Below are 16,475 nucleotides of genomic sequence, written 5' to 3' on the forward strand. Positions count from 1 at the left end.
AAATCCCTAACCTTACTTGTAGCCAACGCCATGGGTTGGGAAGCCATGAAGGAACTTCTGCTGGCTGAGTACTGCCCTCGGGGCAAAATGCAGAAGTTAGAACACAAACTCTGGAACCTGAAGATGAAGGGTTCCGATATCGTCGCTTACACTTCCAGGTTCGATGACTTAGCATTACTCTGCCCGGGAATGGTTACCCCGGAGAGTAAGAAGATAGAGAGATTCATCTGGGGGCTGACCCAACCAACAAAAGGAAACGTCATAGCTACGAGGCCGGATACATACGATAGCGCCAAACGCTTAGCACAAATCTTAATCGATCATAGTGATGACCCTGAGGAGACAGCTACCACTCCTAAGCCGACAAAGAGGAGTGGTGAGAAAAGAAAATTTGGGAAGAAGGAGAAAAGTCAGACATCGTAGGAGTCTTCGAAGAGGCAGCAAACGGTGGCAGTTCACGCTGCCACTTCCCCTGCAACTGTTTCTGTTGTTGGATCCTCAGCCCGAAAACCTGCCAGTAGGTATGCTGGAACCCTTCCTAGTTGTGACAAGTGCAACTATCATCACCTTCCTTCCAGTCCATGTATAGAGGTATTTTGCAACAGTTGTGGCATAAAGGGTCACATGGAAAAAACTGTAAGACACCAACCCCATCAACCAGTCAAGCTTCCAGAGCGGGCATTGGTCGGGCCTGCTATGGTTGTGGAGAAGTTGGACATTACAAGCGAAACTGCCCCAAGGCAGTAACATCTGGCAACACCGGAAGAGTTCTAGCGATAGGACAAGAGGAGACAGCCATCGATCCCACCGTTGCCACAGGTATATTTCCCCTCGTTGAATCTTATGCCTGTGATTCTTTTCGATTTTATTGCTGAAAGAAATTTGCTAACCATCCATTCAAACATCTTTCTAAACCCTGTCCTTCATTAGTAATAAAAAACGTATACCGTCAAGATGGTTATCAAGTGAGAAGGAGAACGTTAACGTCATATTCATAGATTGTATCCTAAATCCGGACAATTATTCTTTTCCGTTCGATCTAATGGAAAACTTTTCATGAAACGCTTTGATGTCATCTTTAGCATGTAATGACCGAGCCTCATTCGTGCTGTTATTCCTGGTTTCGAGAAAGCCATTTGTCTTAACTTTCCTCCGACCCGGCTCTCCTGATCTTCGTACATCAAAGCTTAAAAAGTTTTCCCATGTATTCCTCGTCTGTGTGATCATCGAGAAGTCTGCAACTCTTTCCCCGATGTCTTTTCCGGAGAATTCTTGAGAATTCTTTCCGAACGCGTAGTCAAGTCTCGCATCGACCAAATCCCTGCAATTATCTCGTAGCCAAAACCTTAGTGAGAACGATGTGTCCAAGACAACAACCAGGGCTTGATATGACCACTACGAGATAGTAGTGGTGCCCTTCGGTCAAACCACTTTCCGGTAATGTAGATAAACAAAGCAATCATACTCATGGACCTTTCCAAAAGCTAAGGCAATAAAGAATTTGTCGGCACCGGAGGTACCCATAGAAACCCGTCAATTCTTGGGTTCCGCCGGCTATAATCGCAAACCCACCTAGAAATTACCTTTAGGACCATCGGACCCTTAGCTACTATGCCATGTGAGAATGTACCCACTTGTTGGAAGTCTTACTCTGGAAAGACAAAGTACGCCTTGAGAAGTGCAGAAAACTTAACTCGTGGAGCATTAGACCGTTCGAGATCCTCGTTAGGAATCGATTCCGTAGCCCTCTCCGAGCTATCTTCAGAAATCAGCAGCAACTATCTGGTATTCCACATCTTTGTTCGTAAGGAGTGCCGACTTGACGAAACCCTAGTAAATCCTTTGATGAGATCGAAACCAACGGAAGTCCGAACTTTCATGGATGAATCAATTGAGATCATGGATCGATAGGTTGACCGTTCGAAACAAAGCCACATCCTGACAGTGAGGGTACGCTGGAATGTCAAGCGGAGACCCGATTCCACTTAGGAGCGTGAAGACCCGAAGCTATAGACTCATTCCCATCTATCCTTTCACTTCATGACCTCTATTCAAATCTTTGAATTTCGGGACGAAATTCCCTCTAACGGGGGGATAATGTAACAACCCGAAGTTATCCATCGCCGAAACCCTTGTTGTCCGTAAGACCCGTTTTTAGAAATTCGCTCCGGTTTCGTTTTTGGGCTAATTTATTCAAACTCACATGATTATTATAATCTAATGAGTGTCCAAACCTCTTAGGAACTCATGAAATTGGCCCAAATTATTGATTTGAAAACTTTTAGAACCGTTCCCGCCGGATTACGACAACTTAATCGGGTGCGACCAAAAGCCCCGTTTAAGGTCGGTATCGGGTAGAATTCCACCGTGTCCAAATCCCGAACACTATTTAAAATGTTCTAAGCTTCCATTTGAAGCTTTTACTTCATCTCACAACTCTCTCTCTAACCTCTCTCCTCAACCAAAAGAACTAGGTCCAAAACACCAATTTAAGGCTTCAAATCTTCAAGGTAACTTCCCTAACTTGTTATACAACCCCTCTAGCTTTCAAGTTCGAGTTTAAACCATGGATTAGGACCATTATCATGAGTTTACGGCCCTAGAACAGTCCTAGGCTGTAAACTCATATAAATGGGGGTTTTTGAGCAATTTAACCCCTCCAAACCAACATTGGGACTTAGATACGACCTTATGGCTTACAAATCCGGACTTAGAACACCCTAAACATGAATTTTTTAGGAGCAAATAAGAGTTTATGGCCAAGGAATATGCTTGGGCCATAAACCCCTCAAACATGGGGAGTAAACTCATTTAAACATGTTTGAAAGCCATATAACTCCACCAATAGCCTTGGAATAAATCCTAGAATCATCTAAAAATAGTTTGGGGACCTTAAACATGTCAAACACCCTCTATTTAGGAGTTTACGGCCAAAGCTTCCCAAGAAATAGTTCCAGGGTCGTAAACTCATAAAAACATGTTAAAAGTTGCCCTAAATCCATACCAAGACTAGTAAAAATTGTTTGGGGGCTTTAAGCATATCAAACACCCTCCAAATGAGAGTTTACAGCCATGACACCCCAAGGACAAGTCCCAGGGCTGTAAACTCCTCTATAGGTGTCAAATGATGCCCAAAACTCATACCAAGGCTTGGAAATTTAGTTAGAATCACATGTGATTGTCCTAGCCTCACAAAATAATTATGGATTGAGCTTGGGGGGAGTTTACGGCTGTAAACTCCATGTTTACTTCCGTGAACTCCCATAAATAATATATAAGCACATTCAATCCATTCCAAGGCTTTAGAAAAATCCAATCCATCATTTCCCATGAGTAATCAAACCACTTAGCACTCCAAAATACCCAAACATGAGTTCACGGCCGTGAACTCATGTGTGTATGTTGTATGAGGCCGAAAACTCCCTAAGGAGTTTACTCTTGAAGAGTAAACTCAATTCCCAAGTCCCACGCATCAATACACGTCCGTAGATGTCACCCGGGTCACTCCAAACACTCGTTTTGAAGTGTTTTCGCTCATTGGAGTGTAATATCATATCTAATTAGTAATTTAAAATCTAATTAGATACATTTGTATACCATTTCATATTACATAGGAACCTCGCGTGTTATCAAGCCTCGAATCGACACTTAGCGTCCGAACCGACACATTTTCTCGTCTGGTGAGTTCATACCCCTACCCTTTTTCAATGGTTTTTCAATGGTTTTTCAATGTTTTCAGGGGGGAATACAAGCAAGAGTACAAGAATATCTTGTACTTAAACTCATGATTTCATTTAAATGGTTTCATAATTCGTACATTTTTAAGAATTGAAAACCTATTAACAAACTGTTTTAACTTGCAGAGTTGTTTGTTCAAACCGATTTTCAATTCTTATTATATACTGTTATGTTGTATACTTCACAATTGATTGTTCACACTTATATTGATAGAGATCATAAAACATTTGTAATGTCTGTAATAAAACACCCAAGGCTCGAGCGTAAAGGACAGACACCATTAAAAAAACATAAAACATTTGTAATGTCCTTAATAAAACACCTAGGCTGGAGTGTAAAGGACAGGCACCATTAGAACTTAGTTAGTCATAGATACTACTTCCCTAGGCACGAGAAGTAAAGAGTAATCTAAAAGATTGGAGACACGTCCTCTGTACACTTCCCTGGCACGAGAGAGTGGAGGACTACCCCAGTAACCAGAATCTCCAGGAGGGAGAACGTGACTTGAGTGTATAGATCTATACAGGACTGACAATCCCGCACCTAGCTGCTAGCTACAGCCGAACCGAAAGGTTCAAGGGTGATGAAAGTCATAAAAAGGATACTGGCCCTGGCCCGAGTCATATCTAGTCTGAAGTATGGTTAAGGACTCGCAATCAAGATTATGAACACTTCACACTTAATTATTAGTTTTATGTACGTAATAAAACTAATGTACATTTAAGGATAATCAAACTTTTAGGAGAATTCATACACACACATTCAGGAAAATATGGGATTTTCCTGGGGATAACACTGAACATAATCGGAATCGGTGTCACACCCCAAAACCAAGAACGGCGGAAACGTTCTGGGGCGGAGGACGTCATGTATAATATCAACAACAATGTAAAGTAGTAAACAAGCAACAACATCATCCATTGCATTAATAAAATAATTATTATACAATTGTATTCTGTCAAATTTTGATAAACACTAAAGCATAAATCAAAATGAAAGATAAGTCTTGAACAAGCTCCATCTTCCTTTCTCCTTGCATCGGTACCTGTCTATGATGACCTGAGGATACAAGTAATTTTGAAAGCGAGTATCAGCTTCGAAGCTGGTGAGATCATAAGTATTTAGTGTCTTAATTTGTATGTATGAATTTGTAAGTCTATGTATTGCAAGAATTTGTAAGTGTATAAGAATTGTAAGTATTTGTAAGTCTATGTATTGTAAAAATGTGTAAGGGTATAAGAATTGTAAGTAATTGTAAGTCTATGTATTGTAAGAATTTGTAAGTGTATATGAATTGTAAGTGTTTGAAAAACCCTAGAATCCCTATGATTCCTTCTAGTATATGAAGGTGTCTTCTACCAAGACCTAACTGTTCTGTGTGTGTGTCTCTTGTAAGAGTATGTATTTTTCCAAAGTATAACTATCATTATCCAAAAATATAGTTTGTACATTTATGTTTAAGTGAGGTTATCACTAAAAATATATAATGGAAAAATTAACGTAGTACTAAAACGTAGCTCTAAAAGGACTACTACCGTACTAACTACCTTAAGCCGGATTTTAGGCTAAGGCACTATGTGATAAATTGCGCCATACTATCGACTAGTAACAACGACATAATGAATGGTCGAAATAAAGAAATGACGTTTGGCACCCGCAGACCTGCAGGTCCGGCTGTAGCTAGCAGCAAGGTGTAGGATTGTCAATCCAGCATAGATCTATACGCAAACTCATCGCTCCCCCTTCAAGAGACTCTGGCCGCAACTCAAGTCATGAGGTTTTAAGTCATGCTCCGATTTAAATCACAGTAATTAATGTATTCTCGTATATGTAATGTAATGTACTGTTCTAGCTGTAATGTAACGAACTGTTCTAGCTGTAATGTAATGAACTGTTCTGGCAAGTATAGTAATGTAATGAACTGAAATGTCCTATGTGTGCTAGCTGTAATGTGTGTTCTTTCTATCTAGCAAGTATAGTAATGTAAACGTTCTAGTATAGTTGTATATGTAATGTACAGTAATGTTCTAGAAAGTATTGACTCATGAATGAACTGACTCATTGTATGATATCGCGTTCTAGTAATGGTTCTAGTATCTTTCTGAACTACCCATATGGTAGCTTACTAGTAATCTAAGTGGTACGTATGGACGTGGATGTATACCCTTGCTACCCAAGGGCATAGGATGAAACTGGAAAGACCTTTTATGACTTTATATGTACACATGATATATAACTAATATTTAAACGACCTTCGGACGAGTATCTGATATCCCACCAGACCACATCTCAAGCGCGAAAAGGAAATAGGGTGGATAGCCTTCCTAAGTCTTTTAAACATTTCTTATATAACTATACATATAGAGGCATGCAATTTATAATATAAAAGCATAAATAAATTTTGTAAGACATTTGAAATATAAGTATTATTTTTAAGAAAAGATCGACTTGATGTCAATCTATAAAACAATTTAAAGGCATAAGTATGATAAAACAGTTTTGCGTATAAGGAAAACATCGTTTGAAACACAGTTGTAAATAAGTTTGAAAGGCAATGTACAGAGTAAGATGTACAGTGTAATAAGTAGTTTAAATCATATAAAATGTTTATAAAAATCATTTGAAGGAAACTATTTGGTAAAACGGCTAATGAGTAGCCAAATCTTTTGAATGCTGCATATTAATCACATGTGATTGATGTAATAAGTAATAATATTCTACTTACTAATCACATGTGATTGACATAATAAGTAGCATGATTCTACTTGTATCCCCCCCCCCCCCCCCGCATAAAACATTTAAAATAGTTTAAAACATTAGGTAAGGGGTATGAACTCACCTGCAGTATGAGACTGGAATTGAACGACTGTTATCGTATGGAAGGATCGGACAAGTGCTTGGTGTCAAGTGAAGACTTAGACACACACACAATGATCCTAATTTCATATGAAACATATGTATATAAATAATTAGTGATTATAACACTAATTATACAAGTAATAACATTTAAGCGCGAGGACAACACTTTTGGTCAAGTGCTAGGAGGCTAATGGGTTGCAACCAAGAAGTGCAATGCCCCTAATGGAAGTTTAAGGTCAAAAGACCATATTCATTGGAGTTTACGGCCCAGGGAAGTAAGCTCTTGGCCTTAAACTCTCAACCAAGTCATGAAATGGAGCTTAGAAATACTACAACCTCAGAGGGGAATTGTTTCTAGGCTTAACAAGAGTTTAAGGTACCATATTGACTCCTAAGGGGAGTTTACGGCCCAAAGACCCTTTTTCCTTGGAGTTTAAGGCCGTAAACTCCCTTGGGAGGGTTCTTATTGTTCTTTCAAGTCTCCACCCATTCTAGGAATAAGTCTAGGCTTCAACACTTGGCTTAAGGAAGGTTTAAGGCACTAAATGGAACCATTTGATGGAGTTTACGGCCATAGAACTCTTTGGGCCGTAAACTCCCTCACACATGAGGTTCTAAGAATTTTAACTAGCCCAAAACTCATCTAGGTACTTGCCCTAAAAGTCTCTTGGCCTAAGGAAGTGTCTAGGGTGTCCTTTGACCCCTTTAAAGGAGTTTACGGCCCAAGAAATACTCTTGGCCGTAAACTCTTCAACAATTATGCTTTTCATGAGTTTTCTAGGTCCTAAACACATTAAGGTACTTGCCAAAAATGAAGACTAAGCCTTAGGAAGAGTTTGAAGGGATTTTGGCACTAAATCTTGGAGTTTACGGCCTAAGGAGCATCTTGGCCGTAAACTCCCTTCCAAAGTTGGTTTCTAATTGTTTTGTTGGTCTAAGATATGGGTTTAAGGCTTCTAGGTTCTTGTTCTAAGGCTAAAGGATCACTAGGCACTCATTTGTGCCCTTTACTTGGAGTTTACGGCCCAAGAGGTGGTTCCTTGGCCGTAAACTCCTCAAACTACTTGGTTTTGATTTGCTTCAAGCCTCTAATGATCATTCATAAAGTCCTTAGTTAGATGCCTAACACGGAAATGGGACTAGGTGGCCTTTAGGCTTGATTTTGGAGTTTACTCCCCAAGAACGTTCTTGGGCGGTAAACTCCCGGATCTTGTACTTTGGACATGTAAATAATGTTATTAAGCATATAACAAGTATTAAAACACATCTATGAAAGTAGACTCACAATCTGGGATGAAAACCCGAAGATCCGTGAGAGAGTATTTGGCTTTTCTCTAATTGGAAATCAAATAATGAACCAATTTGGTTCAGAATTCTATTAATAGTCCTGAGATTTTTGGCAGAAAATATTTCTATTCTCGGAATGGATTCTAATGACCTAGAGTAATGGAATTACAGTGTTGCACAAAATCCTAGTGCATCCACTCTCCTAATAACTCCTTAGGTGTAAAACCTTAAAACTGCCAAACTTATTCCATAAGTCTGATTTTTTACTGCAACTGCTCTACTTCTATTGGATTGAAGTGGTTTGATTTAGAACAGAAATCTCGGGTTGTCACATTATCCCCCTGTTAAAGGGAATTTCGTCCCGAAATTAGAATTTGGGCAAGGAAGTATGCACGAATGATCAAGACTCACAACTTCCTAATTGATTGGTTCTAGCGCACCTAAGTGAAATCGGGCAATCGGTTGGTATCCCAACGAACCTTCACTAACTGGCGACGGCGTTGCTTCGTCCGCTTGACCTCTCGGTCGAGGGTCACTACGGTTCTGATACGAAGGCAAGGATCTCGACGAGTGGACTTGTAAGAGTCCAACCGGAAAGGTATGGTTTCACGATCGAGATGCGAAGAGTAGAAAGTACGTTACTGAGTTCGCGGAGTAGGTCTAGTTTGTGCGAGGCACAGGACCGATTCTGATAAGAATCTCGGAGGTCCTGTCAAATTTGGATTTAGCCTTCCACGCTTTACGATGCGTATTAAGCCATTCCCAGAGTGAGTTATTCTAAAGAACTTGGTCACTAATTTGGGATTTCAAAGATTCCTTTTCTAGCGTAACCTCCCAGTCAAAGGCCACCCCTTGCTGGGTCAAAGTCGTACGAGTTTCTGTAGCTTGAAGAGTTCTGAATGAACTAAGGCGGTAGGTCGGTAAGACCTAGAGTTTGGCGAAAAACTGTCGGCGTCTCTAGTGTTGATAAATGCTCAACGGTTCTGGCAAATTGAAGAAGTGCTCAAAATTTCTCACATTACTAACAGTGTGTCATAGAAATTTGACTCTTCAATTTCAAAACTCGTGCCTAGAGAACTTCACGAGAAGTTCCTCTGAAGGAATGTTCCCATGGGCTTTCTTCTTACTACGAGGGTAGATAAGTAAGTCATTTCATGGAGAAATGACGAATTGATCCAAGTAAGAAAGACGTAACCCTATTCATTTAGCTCATGAAAACCATGGGCGTACTGGTCCTATCCGAAGGGTATCACTACGGACTCGAAGTGTCCGCATCGAATTCGGAAGATAGTCTTCCAGACATCCTTCCCTAACACATCGAACTGGTGATATTCGGATCTCAGGTCCATTCCTGGAAGTAATTCTTTCCTAGTGTTTGCTCAACCATTTCGTCTATGCGAGGCAGAGATAACGATTTCTATGGAAATCTTTGACGGAGTCCTCGTTATCCGAGGTACACACGATGCGATCCATCGATCTCTGGAAGCATCTGACCGCGGTTCCCTAGGGTGAGAAACCTAGTCTTCTAATTCTATTTCTGTGTAGTTCGTTAAGTTGTTTGTACTGTTCTTGTATCTCCGTGGGTGTTTAAACTATAGGGTGATCTGTTTACGGGAATCGTACTGGGTTCTAGGTTTGTTCACATGACGATGTGATTACTCGTATACTTAGGCAGTTCCCCGTCCTGAAGTTCATTTTAGAATTCATACATGGTTTCACAATCACAACTTCGGGTATACGAGTCGTATATAATTAAGATTGAAAAGGTAGTCGAATAACTGATTCTTCTTTAAGTTCGCATCCCATCGGGGAAAAAGAAGTTAAAGTGGAATCATCAATTCTAAACCTGTAGAAGCTTGATTATATATAACTCTTACATATACCTTCCTCAGTGATAGATCATCCGCATGAATTCCTGGATTGAACTTGACGTACTGCACGAGTGGTACTTCGGGGATTTCTTCGGAAAGAAAATAACTAGGAGGTACTCCTGGAATGAGTACTTCGGGGATTTCTGATATGACGGCTTCGCTGGAAAAGTGATCTAGAAGAAAGAGATGTATGTATGAAGCTGTTTTGGCGCCGATCAAATTGAATCTGATTGTATGATAATGTCGGAATCATACAGAAACTTTAAAGACATTAGAATTAACATAAGACGGTTACAGACAAAACACAACTATGCAACCATGAACAGAGTTACAGTACTTTAGATTTACCACAAGACTATTGTTGCGAATAAGATATACTACTAAAGACAAGTATACGCAGCACGAGACTCCCTATACAGACAGGATCTCGCAAAAGGTAAGACTCTAGTTGCACTAGTTCTAGGTAGTTTATAAGTCTGTTACAACGAAACGCCTTAATTACATTAACGTGGTTCCTGAGCAGGCTCTCCTGCAGCTGTGATCCTGAGAATCCTCCCATCTACGCCAGAGTTCTTTGTTATCGAGCAATCTTTCTTGAAGTGCCCTGTCTCACCACATTGGTGGCATGACTGGCTAGTACTAGATTTGGTGACGGGATTTCGGTGCTTAGCCAATGTTATGTGGACACGAGTGCCTTCCTCGTTACTCCACCTTGAAAATTGCTTCTTAAATCGTTCTGTGCTATAACTCATCTTGTGCGCAGGGTTAGTCTCGATGAAAGGGACTTGAGTGATGGGTCGTTTCGGTGCTCCACAGTCATGAGCATGATGCCCTATGTTTAGGCAATTGCAACATTGCATCTCATGGCAAGCCCCATGATGATGGAAACTACACTTATCACACTTCGGGAGTTTTCCCTCATATGACCTGCGTGGTACGGGAACGGCAGGGGTTTCCACTTGCTGCTGTTGTATAGCCAGCTTTTGAGCTCTCTTGCGTTCTTTCCGAGCTTGGCACTTTCGTTTCTTGTTCTCTGTTTTCTGGCTTTGCGAGCCTGTGACTGTTACTGTTTGGTGACTCCCTGGATGGATATCACAATTGGGAACTTCATTCCCATCAGCAGTATCGACCGTGTTAATAGCACTACGGTGCGCAATGACCGCGGTTACGGCAGCCACTACGGCAGCTGTAAATGCCGTTTGAAAGGTAGCGGCATCCATGGGAAAAGTAGAGGTCTCGTTGCTTGGCTGGTTGTTTCCGGATGACGACATGATTCTGTAACACGAAAGAGTAAAGATTTGTGAGCGATTTTGGTTGACCCTGATGTACTTAGATTGTTCATGAAAAGAGTAAGAGTATGATTCGAAAGTTTGACCTACATCCCTATGATGCAGTCCTGTTAAAGAATGAAAGTATGTTCGCTAAGGTTTGACCTACATCCCTATGATGCAGTCCTAGTACGGAATGGAAGTATGTTCGTAGAATGGTCTCAAAACGTTTGTCGTTCGGGCTGAGGTATCGTGGGTTGGTGAATAACAAGATCCAACCACTGAAAGAGACTTGGAAGTGTCTCTTGGAATAAATCACCATAGTCCAATGACTTGACTAAAGTATGATTCAGATAGACTCCAATGAAAGTAAGATAAAAGTACTTGGATGAAGAATGACACAGAAGTTAGCCGGCTGTCAATACCTTTGATATTCACGATGTAAAGATTCAGGAAAATGACCTTGTAAAGGTCTTACATCATATCCGCAGAAGATAGTTCCTGACAGCATAAAGACCTAACTAAAGTACTTACGGAACAAGATAATTTCATAGAAAATGCCACATCGGGCATAGACCGAAAACGATTCCTTTTTATAAGGTGAATTAAGTAAAGCGTCTACTACTGGCGACGGTCATCCCTCTGGTGAACTCTTAGTTCAACCAATTGACGTTCCATGTCAAGTAGGTGTCTTTCGCACACCATATGGCGTACTCGGAGCCCTATGACTTCAGCTCGTGATTCAGCCAGTGCTTGCAACAGGGTTTCATGGTTTCTCACTGATCTCTCGTGAGCATCCTCTAGACGAACGGTGCGGAGGGTATGCATTCTAGCATAGGCGACTATTTTTGAAATCTGATGTCGGGCTGTCTTGCCTTGAATCTCATTTCAGGCCACTCTGCGGACCAAGATTGACAAGACTATATCTGCTAAGCCTTCATTGCTCAAGTTATAAAAATTTCGGTCGCCATCAAGTAGCATAGACTGCTCTTGTCCTTGGCTCCATATTTCCAAGCATTCCACTCACTCAGGGTCGGGCCATGAAAAGCCGGACGAGGGTTAGGAATTGGAAAGTAGCTGCTTGGGTAGGTTCTCAACCTCTGGTTCGGAGTTAGTATCATACGGAAGGTCTTCATCACGGTGATCATCCAAGGGGATAGGATGATCATTCTCTGGTTCTTCTCCAAACCAACCAGCTATGACTTCGTTCGGAAGATACTGGTTGTCAAAGGGGATGGAGTCCAGCTATGATTTCTATGCGAAAATTTAGGGTAAGTGGATAATTATTAGACGAACTATCTAGATATTTATTTAGAAAACCTTCATTAGTTACATCTCTATTTGTGAAGTGCATACCGGCTATGTGTAATCTAAACAGGATAGACCTTCGAATAAGTGACCTTATTTCCAAATTCACACAGAATAGGGGTAAGGAAAAATCTTCACTGATTCTAAGTCTATAACATCCTAATTACATGTAGCCTTAGTGTATCCACTTAGCAACTATCAACTTAGTAATGAAGATCCCGTTTTAATTCTCAAGTATAAAGTACTTATAGTAACACCAAATACTCCTATAGTATTTTAAATTTATTGTTATGTTCTATTGTTCTCATTGTGGTAGGGTTGGTAAGATTTTAGCATTGTTGCAACCACACACTTAAACTTAGGCACATGCTAGTCAACCCTCGGATAATATAGGTGATCAGGCTATATCTTCCTAGTTTTGACCATTTGTCTCTAAGCCCACTTGTGTTGCCCAACAATCATAATTCTTTTGTATTGTCCTAATGACACTGATTTTAGTATGAATGCAGCACGTATACTTACTTAAATATTTTACTATTTAAAGTATAAACTCTTGGTCAGAGTATTTTTAATCCCTTATGTATTTATAGTTAGTATATCTTTTATGGGTTGATATACTTAATTCACTATAAACAATGCTCTGATACCAATCTGTCACACCCCAAAACCAAGAACGGCGGAAACGTTCTGGGGCGGAGGACGTCATGTATAATATCAACAACAATGTAAAGTAGTAAACAAGCAACAACATCATCCATTGCATTAATAAAATAATTATTATACAATTGTATTCTGTCAAATTTTGATAAACACTAAAACATAAATCAAAATGAAAGATAAGTCTTGAACAAGCTCCATCTTCCTTTCTCCTTGCATCGGTATCTGTCTATGATGACCTGAGGATACAAGTAATTTTGAAAGCGAGTATCAGCTTCGAAGCTGGTGAGATCATAAGTATTTAGTGTCTTAATTTGTATGTATGAATTTGTAAGTCTATGTATTGCAAGAATTTGTAAGTGTATAAGAATTGTAATTATTTGTAAGTCTATGTATTGTAAAAATGTGTAAGGGTATAAGAATTGTAAGTAATTGTAAGTCTATGTATTGTAAGAATTTGTAAGTGTATATGAATTGTAAGTGTTTGAAAAACCCTAGAATCCCTATGATTCCTTCTAGTATATGAAGGTGTCTTCTACCAAGACCTAACTGTTCTGTGTGTGTGTCTCTTGTAAGAGTATGTATTTTTCCAAAGTATAACTATCATTATCCAAAAATATAGTTTGTACATTTATGTTTAAGTGAGGTTATCACTAAAAATATATAATGGAAAAATTAACGTAGTACTAAAACGTAGCTCTAAAAGGACTACTACCGTACTAACTACCTTAAGCCGGATTTTAGGCTAAGGCACTATGTGATAAATTGCGCCATACTATCGACTAGTAACAACGACATAATGAATGGTCGAAATAAAGAAATGACGTTTGGCACCCGCAGACCTGCAGGTCCGGCTGTAGCTAGCAGCAAGGTGTAGGATTGTCAATCCAGCATAGATCTATACGCAAACTCATCGCTCCCCCTTCAAGAGACTCTGGCCGCAACTCAAGTCATGAGGTTTTAAGTCATGCTCCGATTTAAATCACAGTAATTAATGTATTCTCGTATATGTAATGTAATGTACTGTTCTAGCTGTAATGTAACGAACTGTTCTAGCTGTAATGTAATGAACTGTTCTGGCAAGTATAGTAATGTAATGAACTGAAATGTCCTATGTGTGCTAGCTGTAATGTGTGTTCTCTCTATCTAGCAAGTATAGTAATGTAAACGTTCTAGTATAGTTGTATATGTAATGTACAGTAATGTTCTAGAAAGTATTGACTCATGAATAAACTGACTCATTGTATGATATCGCGTTCTAGTAATGGTTCTAGTATCTTCCTGAACTACCCATATGGTAGCTTACTAGTAATCTAAGTGGTACGTATGGACGTGGATGTATACCCTTGCTACCCAAGGGCATAGGATGAAACTGGAAAGACCTTTTATGACTTTATATGTACACATGATATATAACTAATATTTAAACGACCTTCGGACGAGTATCTGATATCCCACCAGACCACATCTCAAGCGCGAAAAGGAAATAGGGTGGATAGCCTTCCTAAGTCTTTTAAACATTTCTTATATAACTATACATATAGAGGCATGCAATTTATAATATAAAAGCATAAATAAATTTTGTAAGACATTTGAAATATAAGTATTATTTTTAAGAAAAGATCGACTTGATGTCAATCTATAAAACAATTTAAAGGCATAAGTATGATAAAACAGTTTTGCGTATAAGGAAAACATCGTTTGAAACACAGTTGTAAATAAGTTTGAAAGGCAATGTACAGAGTAAGATGTACAGTGTAATAAGTAGTTTAAATCATATAAAATGTTTATAAAAATCATTTGAAGGAAACTATTTGGTAAAACAGCTAATGAGTAGCCAAATCTTTTGAATGCTGCATATTAATCACATGTGATTGATGTAATAAGTAATAATATCCTACTTACTAATCACATGTGATTGACATAATAAGTAGCATGATTCTACTTGTATCCCCCCCCATAAAACATTTAAAATAGTTTAAAACATTAGTTAAGGGGTATGAACTCACCTGCAGTATGAGACTGGAATTGAACGGTTGTTATCGTATGGAAGGATCGGACAAGTGCTTGGTGTCAAGTGAAGACTTAGACACACACAATGATCCGAATTTCATATGAAACATATGTATATAAATAATTAGTGATTATAACACTAATTATACAAGTAATAACATTTAAGCGCGAGGACAACACTTTTGGTCAAGTGCTAGGAGGCTAATGGGTTGCAACAAAGAAGTGCAATGCCCCTAATGGAAGTTTAAGGTCAAAAGACCATATTCATTGGAGTTTACGGCCCAGGGAAGTAAGCTCCTGGCCGTAAACTCTCAACCAAGTCATGAAATGGAGCTTAGAAATACTACAACCTTAGAGGGGAATTGTTTCTAGGCTTAACAAGAGTTTAAGGTACCATATTGACTCCTAAGGGGAGTTTACGGACCAAAGACCCTTTTCCCTTGGAGTTTACGGCCGTAAACTCCCTTGGGAGGGTTCTTATTGTTCTTTCAAGTCTCCACCCATTCTAGGAACAAGTCTAGGCTTCAACACTTGGCTTAAGGAAGGTTTAAGGCACTAAAAGGAACCATTTGATGGAGTTTACGGCCATAGAACTCTTTGGGCCGTAAACTCCCTCACACATGAGGTTCTAAGAATTTTAACTAGCCCAAAACTCATCTAGGTACTTGCCCTAAAAGTCTCTTGGCCTAAGGAAGTGTCTAGGGTGTCCTTTGACCCCTTTAAAGGAGTTTACGGCCCAAGAAATACTCTTGGCCGTAAACTCTTCAACAATTATGCTTTTCATGAGTTTTCTAGGTCCTAAACACATTAAGGTACTTGCCAAAAATGAAGACTAAGCCTTAGGAAGAGTTTGAAGGGATTTTGGCCCTAAATCTTGGAGTTTACGGCCTAAGGAGCATCTTGGCCGTAAACTCCCTTCCAAAGTTGGTTTCTAATTGTTTTGTTGGTCTAAGATATGCGTTTAAGGCTTCTAGGTTCTTGTTCTAAGGCTAAAGGATCACTAGGCACTCATTTGTGCCCTTTACTTGGAGTTTACGGCCCAAGAGGTGGTTCCTTGGCCGTAAACTCCTCAAACTACTTGGTTTTGATTTGCTTCAAGCCTTTAATGATCATTCATAAAGTCCTTAGTTAGATGCCTAACACGGAAATGGGACTAGGTGGCCTTTAGGCTTGATTTTGGAGTTTACTCCCCAAGAACGTTCTTGGGCGGTAAACTCCCGGATCTTGTACTTTGGACATGTAAATAATGTTATTAAGCATATAACAAGTATTAAAACACATCTATGAAAGTAGACTCACAATCTGGGATGAAAACCCGAAGATCCGTGAGAGAGTATTTGGCTTTTCTCTAATTGGAAATCAAATAATGAACCAATTTGGTTCAGAATTCTATTTATAGTCCTGAGATTTTTGGCAGAAAATATTTCTATTCTCGGAATGGATTCTAATGACCTAGAGTAATAGAATTACATTG

This window comes from Lactuca sativa, chromosome 1, assembly GCF_002870075.4.
Source record: "Lactuca sativa cultivar Salinas chromosome 1, Lsat_Salinas_v11, whole genome shotgun sequence".
Classification (NCBI taxonomy): Eukaryota; Viridiplantae; Streptophyta; class Magnoliopsida; order Asterales; family Asteraceae; genus Lactuca; species Lactuca sativa.